The sequence below is a fragment of the Diabrotica undecimpunctata genome, chromosome 2 (genome assembly GCF_040954645.1).
Source record: "Diabrotica undecimpunctata isolate CICGRU chromosome 2, icDiaUnde3, whole genome shotgun sequence".
NCBI classification, from domain to species: Eukaryota; Metazoa; Arthropoda; class Insecta; order Coleoptera; family Chrysomelidae; genus Diabrotica; species Diabrotica undecimpunctata.
The window spans coordinates 78,928,787-78,940,170 of record NC_092804.1 but is presented as its reverse complement, the minus strand read 5'-3'; positions in this window follow the sequence as shown (position 1 = coordinate 78,940,170).

Sequence of the window (11,384 nt, the reverse complement as noted above, 5' to 3'; positions counted from 1 at the left end):
TCTGTCTATCCCACAGTACCCCGTTCATTTGTTTAATACATGTTCTTGTCTGTGCTAATCTGCTGGTTATCTCTTGTTCGGTGGTTCCATTTTTGGAGAGTATGAATCCTAAATATTTGAATTTTTCAGTGCCGTTAATTTCCCTATTATCGTCCATTTCCAAGTTTCTCACTGGTTCTTGCTCTGTTGTTAAATATTCGGTCTTTTCTAGATTTATTTCCAGTCCATTTTTTGTGTATTCCTTTTCTAATTTTCGGAGCATATAGCACAGATCTTCTTCATCTTGAGCCGTTACCACTTGGTCACCTGCAAAGCTTAATGTGTACAAGAAGTTGTCCCGGATTAGTATTCCCATCCCTTCACATTTCCTTTTCCATGGTTTTAATATTGGTTCGAGGAATATCTTGAACAGTGTCGGAGATGTATAGCATACCTGCAATAAGCCTTTTGTGGTCTTAAATTCGTTGGAGTATTTATTGCCGGTTTTAACTCTTACCTTGTTGTTGTTGTAAAGGTTTTTTACGGCTTCTATTAACCTCTGAGTTATTCCGATTTCCTTCATCGTGTTCCATAGTTGTTTTCTAAGGACCGTGTCATATGCCTTTTTTAAATCTATGAATGCCATGTGTACCGGTCTATTTTTTGCGATTTTTTTTTCAATTAATTGTTGGAGTGTATAAATGTGGTCTATGCAAGATTTTCCTGCCGTGAATCCCGCCTGATCTTCTCCGATTTTATTTGAGATAGATTTTTCCAGTTTTTCTTTCAGTATTTTTCCATATAACCTGCCCATACATGCTATCACAGTGATGCCTCTGTAGTTCCCGCATTTCTTCTTATCTCCCTTTTTATGTATCGAGGTTATATATGCTTTGGGCCATTCTTCTGGTATTTCGTTCACGTTTATAGCGTTACTGAACATTTCGTGTATAATTCTGTGTAGTTTGTCCGTTCCGTACTTAATTAGTTCATTAACGATTCCTTTTGGTCCCCCTGATTTTTTGTTCTTTAAAATCTTTATGGCTTTCTTTACTTCGATTAATGTTATCTCAATCTGTTCTTCATTCTGATTTTGTTGTTGTTCCTGTTCTGTGTCTGTCTCTATGAAATCTGGGCGGTTTTCTGTGAGTTTTCTTTTCCCACTCTTTTTCTGATATGTATTGTATTTGGACCTTTTCGTTGTTATTCTTCCTTAAAGATTTCAGTATTTTCCAGGATTCCGAATTCCTTGTTCCTCCTATGTATTGTTCAATTTGTGCACATGTTTCTTCCCATTCTTCATTCTTTTCTTTTGCCCTTCTTCGTTTTATTTCTCTGTTTTTCTCTTTGTACTTCTGTGTGTCTTCTGGGGATTGGGTGCTCATGAAAATAAAGTTTCGCTTTAACTAAAAATTCAATAATGACAGAACATAAATTCAATTAATTTTTAAAGATTACTTAATATCTATTTCAGTCTGATCTTTAAATCCAGTTATTAAGTCTATTTATATCTGTTTAGTCTGCGCACTTCACCACTAACGTCGAAGAGCTCATTCGCGATCACGTTGGAATGCACACTTAGTCTCTCTTTTGTATTTTCTGCTAAAGTTAAGGATTTCATTCTTGATAGTAGGAACTTTTTATACTTGATAGTAGGAAAAAAACATTTAAATACTTGGGAATGATGATGAATGACCAATTGGATCCTCAACAAGAAATAAAATGCCGTACCGAACAAGCAAGACAAGCTTTTATCAAACTTAAACCGCTACTATGTAACCGCAATCTTTCCTTCAATCTCCGTTACAGGATGGTCAAATGCTATGCATGGTTCATATTGTTATACGGTATGGAAACATGGACGTTAAGAGTACCTTCCATTAATAAGTTGCCTTCGAAATGTGGACGTTGCGAAGAATGTTCCGCATACCATGGACAGATAGGGTGAGAAACGAGGAAGTCTTAAGAAAGGCAAATACTAAGAGAAAACTACTCAATTTGATCAAGGTACGAAAAATTGGATACCTCGGCCATATTATGAGAGAAAAAAATACGCAATCCCTCAACTAATCATCCAGAGAAAGATTGAAGGCAAGAGAGGAGTAGGTCGCAAACAAATGTCGTGGCTACGGAACACAAAGAACTGGACAGGCATAAATAACACTGGCGATCTTTTGCATGCTTCAAAAGACAGACGTCTGGCCTTAAGATAATTCGCCAACGCACTATAGGCGCACGGCACTATAAGAAGAAGAAGAAATAACTTTTTAGTCCCTTCCTGTCACTTCATTAGGCACGTACCAAGGAGCATTTACTATAATGCTTAGAACTTTACTTTAAAATGTTTGAATAATTTCCAAGATAGAATTACTGGCTGTATCTCACAATTGTATCCCGTAAGTATACACAGGTTTTATTATAGATTTACAGATAAATATTTTGTTTTCTGTTCCCAGTTGCGATCTTTTGTCAATCATTCGGATTTTATGTACTTAGGTTAAGCCCAAGCTGTTTTTTAGTAAAGATATGTTCCTACAAGCCAGACTTAAATAAACTGGCGCACAAGTTTTACGTTGAATGTCACATGGTACGATTTTGCTTCATTTCAAGCCATTTTTGAATTTTGTTCAGATTAATTTGCAAGTTTTATGATGCTTTTTGCGGGTTTATATGTGATACAAGAACAACCGTGCCATCAGCAAATGTAGCAGTTCTGGTTAATCTGGTAGTTGGTAAGTAAGCAGTAAATAACATAATATTAATATAAAACTGGACCAATAACTCTGTCTTGAAGCACACCAGACTTAACTTCGAATAGCTAGGCTTCCATAATAACCAGGCTTCGTGCTGTTTAACTGCGGAATAACGATCGAATATGTAAGATTTCAAGATTAGATAATAATAGCTAGGAAGATTTTTCATGAGCTTATATGCATAGAAATCCGGTGTGTCACACCTTGTCGAAAGCTTGACAGATGTCCAAAAAGGCTGCACTACAGTACATCTTGTTCTAATTATTGGTCACTATTTATTTGTTTTAGCAAGAGAGGAACTTATTATATGGTTCCATGTTTGCTGCGGAAACCAAATTGATATTGTGAGATTAAATTGAGCTCTATGAAGGTCGGCTCCAATCGTTTTATGAGAAGTTTTTCAAATACTTTAGAGATCATTAGTAGGACTTATAAGCCTATGGGACTTCATTTCATTGGCACATTTACCAGGTTTTATGATCATGAGAATTTCTGCGGAATCAGCAAATCCATCTGATAAAGTGATTCGAGGAATATTTGTAATTCATTATATTCCTCTGTGTCTACGTAGTGGTAGGGTTTAAAAACATTTTTTAAATATTTCGCAAATCTATTTGCCTTTTCCATATTATTTCTAGCCTAGAGTCTAGAGTTGTCTCTTATCGGGGATATTGTTGCGAGAACTGCTTGATTTTTCGTTTTCCACGCCGGAGAAAATAATATGTTGCTTTTGTAGATGTTAGATTTTCTAGATATGTTTTTGACGTGACAACGTCTTAAATTAGGTTGTGGCTCGGAGTCATTCATGAAAAAGTGTAACGCCCGCTCACGTCTGTTACGATGAGTCACCGAACGAGAGAGAGGCCCGCCGGACCGGCGAATGCCTTGCGTCTCTCTCCCACTCAAACATGATCGGTCCGCTGCGCGCGCAGCACTAGAGAATTAGGCGCGTTGAATCGGTGCGTGCTTGTGTCTCTGTCTTTCTCGAGCGTTCTTGGCGTTCAAGACACATTACAGCAGAAACACTTCCTTTCATTTCATATTTCTCCTATCATCGTCCTATCCTCAACAAAATCACTCAAATAGAAATTAGTTAAGTTTAAGTTTACATGTACAATGTTTTAGTAAACAAAATATATTTCTATAGGTAAAATTTGTGCAATTCTTATTTTCATTCAATTCCTTGTTAATAATATTCATCTCAATAAATATTCTACCGAGAAAAAGACGTTGTCACGTAAAATCTTCGCCCGTAAAACCGACTTTACAGGCAACCGATTTTTATAGTTGATTTTTAATTGTGTGTAATAGTGGTTTTAGTTCTGATGTGGTTTTATTATAGTTTCTTTTATTTGTTGCAGTTCTGCATTTTTTGCCTTTTTTGCGGAATCGCCTTTTTCTTTAACGACAATTAGGTTTTTATTCTTATATGTATTTTTATTAATAGATGGAATGCATACCAAGCAGCTGTTTGGATTCTAAATGTAATGTTTTTTAATGCCACTTCTATATCATATTGTGATTTAAGGAAAACATTTAGTTCGATTGTTTCGTTTAGTTTTTCTCTAAAAGCAAACCAATTTGTGTTTTTGTTGAATAGATGTGAATCTTTTGGTTTTTGCACTACCTCAGCGAAGTAGGTTAACAGAATTGGAAAATAATCGAAAGAAAGATCAAAGCTGAATTCTATTTTTCGATGTCTGGTATTAATACCCTTTGTAGTAAAGCAGTCAATGTCATCAGGAATTTTTTTAGGATCTGTAGGCCAGTTTGTAGGTTCATGTGTTGCTATCGATTTTAGGCTGTTGTCAATGATAGTGAGCATCAGTTTTCTGTATTTTGTGTTTGTCAATCGGGATCCTAATAGTGTATTCTTGGTGTTAAAAGTTTCCGCCGCTTATAAATTTATTTTCAAGCGTTTGGATATAGCTTCCCTATTAATTTTTTTTATTGCTAAATTTAGGTGGGCAATATACTGCCAGTAATTGATAACGATACATACGATACGATATTCACTTACGTTTTTATTCTACTTATTTATTTTTAATATAATGACCAAGTATTAACTTTAATGTTTGGGCTCTGGAAACCGAATAATAGGCGAATAGTGAGGAACATATGGTAGGCATCATAACTTTTACCCTCACGGCATACGAGTTGATCTTGTTCGAATAGTGGTTTCACATAAAAAAGTATAATAACATAAAAATTTTCGTTAATATAATATGGTACTCTTTTAAAACCAAAAAAGGGAGCAAATAGATTAATCATATGACTCAAAGCAGTACCTTTTGTGAGCTAGAAGATAAATCGGCCTATCAGCTTTCGTTTCTATAATTTTTTATATGCCTACTATCACATGTAATCTCATATCTTTATTCTTTCATATGGTATCCTAATACACAAGCGCCTTTTTTGTTTGTTTTCTTACACTGTCTGTACCAGTTCGCTGGACTTTTTTCTTTTAGTAATTTTTACAGCTTTTTTTTATAGCCTAATGCAATTATTGTCAAATCTACAAAGTACACTTTCTTATATTTCAATGTTTTGCTCGGCAACTTGTTGTTTTTCAGTAATTACATATTTTTCATTTTTCTTACCGGTAAATGTCCTTGTTAGCAGTTTAAGAAATTGTATTGAGTAGTGTATTATACAGTAATTAGTAGGATTTCTACTATTTCTAGTATTGGAATTTTAATGCTCGTCCTCCACTGCTATATTATACTCTTGCTCTTCAATATTTAGTAAAAAAAAAGAGCTTTATGCTATGAATTATTTTCCCTTCTATATTTAAGAGTTAATTTGGTATGGCATCGGATGTTATGACTTTCCCGTTTTTAATTGACATATTATGCTATCCACGATTCCCGCCTTTTGTGACTTTTACGTTTACTTTATTATCTCTATCGCTCTGTCTTCTTCTGATCCTACTAAAGAAATTAATGAATGTTAATTAAATTTTTTTATCTACGGGTGTGTTTTCTATTATTGACTATTGGAGACAAGATAATGACTTGTTCTATATCTAAAGTCCCTTTTATTACGTATATGTTTTCAATTTTATCTATAACTTCGTCTTTGTCTTCATCGAGCCATTTTACTACCTGATTCTCTTTTTTATATTTGATGTTTTGCAATTTGTTAAATATTTTTATGACAAAAAAAAATTATGTAATATACTTTGTATGGGGTTAAGCCACAATTGATTGTAATGAAAATTACAATTTCCATTACAATTAATTATGGCTTAAAACCCCATATAAACATAATATTTAACTAAGACATGCCACAGGAAAAAATTATATTTAAATTTCTAGTTTTAGTTAAGCTCATGGTGGTAACATATATTATTAATTCTTTATATTTGATTAATTGCACTGAAGATAATTGTATAGTCCTTAACTGAGTTTAAGTCGTAAACTCAATTTAGGATTCTAAAAAATAATATAAACAGCACGTAAGTAAATGTATTTTGGTAAAAATTATTTTTCAAATAGTGAGTATCACAAATAATACTTTATATTTGATCAAACCAATATAAAATTTAATCTAAAAATATATAATTTATATATTGATAAATTATTTTTATTTAGTGTTGTTTTAATATATACAACAAAATAATGAATACTTCTTTGTGTCCATAATTGTTAAAATTTTTAATTTTACATGTAAATAAAAAGCGAATAAAAGTATTGTTTATATTTTTGTTACAATAAATGTTCTATCGAGAAATTAATTTTAGTCTAGTGTACTACGGTCAACTATGATATAACTTATGATATCCATTAAGACCCGTTGATTTTGATGAAATTTTGGAATTAACCTTTATTTTTCCTTGATCTGAAAAGAATTGTTATAGACTTCAATTTTTTTTATGTTTCCATCAAGTTGTCACGAAGAACTCAAAAACTTTACATTTCATCGTAAAAACTGTTAGGTAATATACACTCATGGACAAAAATATCGAATATTTTGGAATTTTCCAATTTTTTTTGTAGTCACTATTATTTCAAAATAATTTTAGATTACTGATAATACTCATATAGTAGGCTGATGTACTCAACTGGTTTGAAATATTTTGATGTTTATTTTGACGTTTATTCAGTGGTTAGTGTCATTCGTACATTTTATCATAAAAATCCTTCTTCAAGTAAAGGAAAAATCATACTAATTCGGTTATTTTTAGTTTTATAATTACTAATTTACTAATTTATTAAGTTTAATTAAATATTGTTTTGATTTGACTAAGTTTAAAACAAGTATCCCACCAATTCGGCACTGCGATGAAGTCCAAGTAGCACATATTGTAATTTTGTACGAGGAAGGATATGAGTCTCTCAGTCTCAGCAAAACTGAATCTATAGTTTTAAATACTCTAAAAAGGTACCGCGAAACAGAAAATTTTATACGAAGGCCTGGTCAAGGACGCCCAAGGTGTACAACCACAATTTATGACCGGTTTTTGGTTCTTAATTCTACACGAAATCGTTCATTGACATCGGTGCACCTCAGAAATGAGCTATTAAATGTTAGACAAGTTAATGTGAGTTCACAAACAGTTAGACGGAGATCAAAAGAAGCAAACTTAAAGCCCAGATGCCCCGCCAAAGTTCCACGTCTTCCCCAAAATCATAAAGCTCATCGTTTGGAATTTGCAAGAACGCATATTTAGTGGAATATCGACAACTGGAAAAACGTTATTTTCACCGATGAGACCAGAATCCTATTATGGAAGCTAGTTGGTCAAAACTACGTCTACAGAAGAGTTGGAGAACGATTCGCCAGCTGCAGTCTCGCCCAGACCGTTAGTTTTGGAGTTGACGGCATAATTCGTTGGGAAGGTATTAGTTGGGAGGTACGTACCGCACTTGTGGAAGTGATTGGACAGATGACTGGTGATTCTTACCTTTAAAACATCCTGCAAGATCCTGTTTTGTCATATGTTGGTTATATTGCATATGAAAGATTCACGATAATGCACGATAATGCTCGACCACCTGTCGCTGCCATAGTGAGTAATTATCTTGATGAGGTCCAAATTCGAAGATTGGATTGGCCACCGTCTAGCTCGGATTTAAATCCAATAGAGCATATGTAGGATCACCTAAAACGCAGCATCCGACAAAGAAATCCCGTTCCAAATACGATAGAGCAGCTTCGGCTTGCTGCACAGGATGAATGGAATGCAATTTCCCAAGGATATGTCCAAAATTTACTTGCATGCATGCTGAGAAAGATGCAAGCAGTAATAAGAGCTAAAGGGGGAATACTCGTTACTGATCATACACTTCTTTCAGTTTAAACCAGTTGTTTAAGCGATTTAAATAATCATTTAAGTTTAGAGTAGAATAACCTTATTTACCTAATATTAAATATTTATTTTTTTCACAATTTTCTCTTCATAAAAACTTAAAATTGTTCATTAAACATTGTTAAAATAAACTCTATTTTACAATAAACGACTTGTTTGACCAGAATTTATTTTGAAAAAACAAAAATTAGAAAATTCCAAAATATTCGATATTTTTGTCCATGAGTGTATAAAATGGAGCTTATAAAAAATTAATAAGATTGCCTTTTTTTATTTGTGCTGCATGCATAGCATAAACCGAGTTATAACTCATTAAAGATGACAATTTCGTATTTTACGAAAAATTTTAAAAACTCAATATAGAATAACAAGAAAATGGTAAATTTCACTGGAAAAATTTGTTATACTATATACATATATTTATATACGTATACACGTATATTTTTTAGAGTAATTAAAAAAATTCTTTTCAAAATAAGTATACATCGGCATAGGGTAGATTTTGAAATTAAGTGTAATAAAGGTTAATTCCAAAATTTCATGCTTCTTGGTAGAAATCGGAGTTAAAACCCTTGGCACACTGCACTATTTATGTATTCACTGAAGCCACTTTAAGGATAGAAATTGTGGGGTATATTACTGATTAAACTCAATCACTTGAAATTTTTTGAAATAAAATAATTTAATACAAATTAAAAAAAAAAAAAAACTAGAAAACGAGTGGTAAATATGCGGAATGTTTCAATAATATAGGTAAATATTTTTTCTGTATAATTTTTATGTGAATTATATGACGATTAGACCCAACTCACGTTGTTCGAATTTTATATACCAAAAATATAACTATAAGAGAAGGTAAGAGAAACAACTATAGTTGATAAACTCTCAAAAGATTATTTCCGACTCGATGGTCAACTACACTCATAAATATTGGTTTTAACCTACTTGTTAGCGTGTTAACGTTAATAAACAATTAAGTAAGATTTTGGTAGGATCAATTTAGACCAATGATCTTGATATAGTTAATAAACTAAAAAAAAGATATTTAAGTTGTGAAAGAAGCTGAAACGCTTTCTAGTAGATGTAATTAAGTCTTTATTCAAGTTAAAGTAAGAAGTTTTTTTGCCAAATTTTCCGATTCATTAAAAATTTTAAATAAATGTGTTCTACATAAGCTTTTGGAAAACTGCGAGACACATTTAGGGCCAACATACCAATTAGCCTCAAAAGAAAAGTATTTGACCAATGCGTATTACCGGTCATGACCTATGGGGCGGAAACTATGACTCTAACCAAGACTACGGCTTCGAAATTGAGAGTGGCACAGAGACGAATGGAACGATCTATTGATCTATACTGGGAGTGACGTTGCGGGACCGTACAAGAAACGAAGATCTGCGAAGAAGGACGAGTATTGCTGATGTTGTGGAACGCATAGCGGAACTTAAATGGAATTGGGCAGGTCATGTAGCGAGAATGCATGACTCACGATGGACGAGTAAAATTACACATTGGAGGCCAAGAGCAGACAAACGTAGTAGAGGAAGACCACCTACACGTTGGGCTGACGACATCAGGCGTATCACGAAAAATTGGCAACAAAGAGCACAAAATCGCAAAGAATGGAGGAGTTAAAGGGAGGCCTATGTCCAGCAGTGGACGTGATAAATAAAGGCTGGATGATGATATAAGCTTTTAATTGTTGATCAAATTATCATCTGGGTTGATAGCATCATAAATATTAATTATTGATTTATATTTTTAAAACTGATTTTTTTACGGAAGCAGAGAAGTTGGAGCGTGTCAAGGGGAGTTTTCATTACTTTGATAGGAATCCATTCAATATTACTACACCACTGGTTCCAAAACTTTCTTCTAAATTGGGTTTCTATTCTGGTAGAGTCGAACCCGCTTATTGGAATAGCCTTCCTACCAAGCAAGAATATTGCATATTTTTCTACATTCGGTACTAAGTGTACCGAATGTACATAATAATATTATTTGTGTATGCACATTATCTGTGCATGCATACATTAATAAGTATGAAATGTATGCAATATGTGGATACAATATATTTGTTATATATTGTACATATTTTCTTATTAAAATACACGCAACAGAATTACTTTATATTTTCTTGAAAAATAATCGATAATATTAGCCTTATTATTTTCTTGTTACATATGTTACATAAAATATTAGTCACTTGTTTCTCTATATTATAATAATTAGAAAAATTGACATTGGTTGAGCCCTTCAGAAAACTTATTACTAGCGGTTAAGACTTCCTAAGATATACCCTTCTCTCCGGAGGAAGCCGCCGCCGTTTCGCCGGTCGCTTCGTCGGTAACTTAAACATCAGGTTCAGCGTCAGAAGAATTAGATTCTTCTGTAATAAATGTCATTTTAGAATCAGTTCTTACAATAATTATTATTAATTCAATTAAACAAAATAACTATTTCAATATTTCAAAAGCTGATGTTAATTAGTAACCATTTTAACCAAAATCTAACATAAAATTCGCAGACTTAAATAAAACAAACATGTTATTGCTTGTCAAATTTAACGTGATACTTGGCTTGGCCGATTTGAAATTAGGCTCCACCCTCGATGCGCATTCGACCACAACACAATTCTTCCTTATTATTTCATGGCCCTTCGAAGTGCAAGGTACTTGTATAGTCTGCGACAAAGTTTTTTTATTTTACTATGTTTAAAGTTACTGTGTGTTAAAGAAATATCGTATTACAATAGATTTGACTTTTTAAATAATTATTGTTAAGTATTTTAAATTATAAACATGAATTTTCATTCAAAATTAGAAGGCAAAGTCTTGTCTGGACAAACGAGGAAGGTAATAGCAAATGTAATTATTTTTATGCAGAGAGAAGCGATGCAAAATACGCATGTGAAAGATTTTAAAAAAGTTCAAGAGCGTGCTTCCTTAGCAACGGGAGTAAGTATAGCCACTATAAAACGGATCTCTCGTGAAATGAAAAATATAGAAGAAGGTGCTTCTACATCATTTTCGACGCCTAACAAAAGAATGAGATCTGCCCCAAAATCCAACTTGGGCGATTTTGACAAAGGTTTACTTCGGCGTATAATAATAAATTATTATGTCACGGAAAAACGAGTTCCTACATTGCGACATATAACAAAAAAAATTAATGAAGACAATATTTATACAGAGTCGCATGAAACTTTGAGAAAAGTGATCAGAGCTATGGGATTTCGATGGAAGAAAGCGAAGAATAACAGGAAAATCCGATATACAAGTGCTCCGGAGGAAGTTTCTCAGAAATATTAAACAATATAGGGAAGAAAATCGGCCCATAAT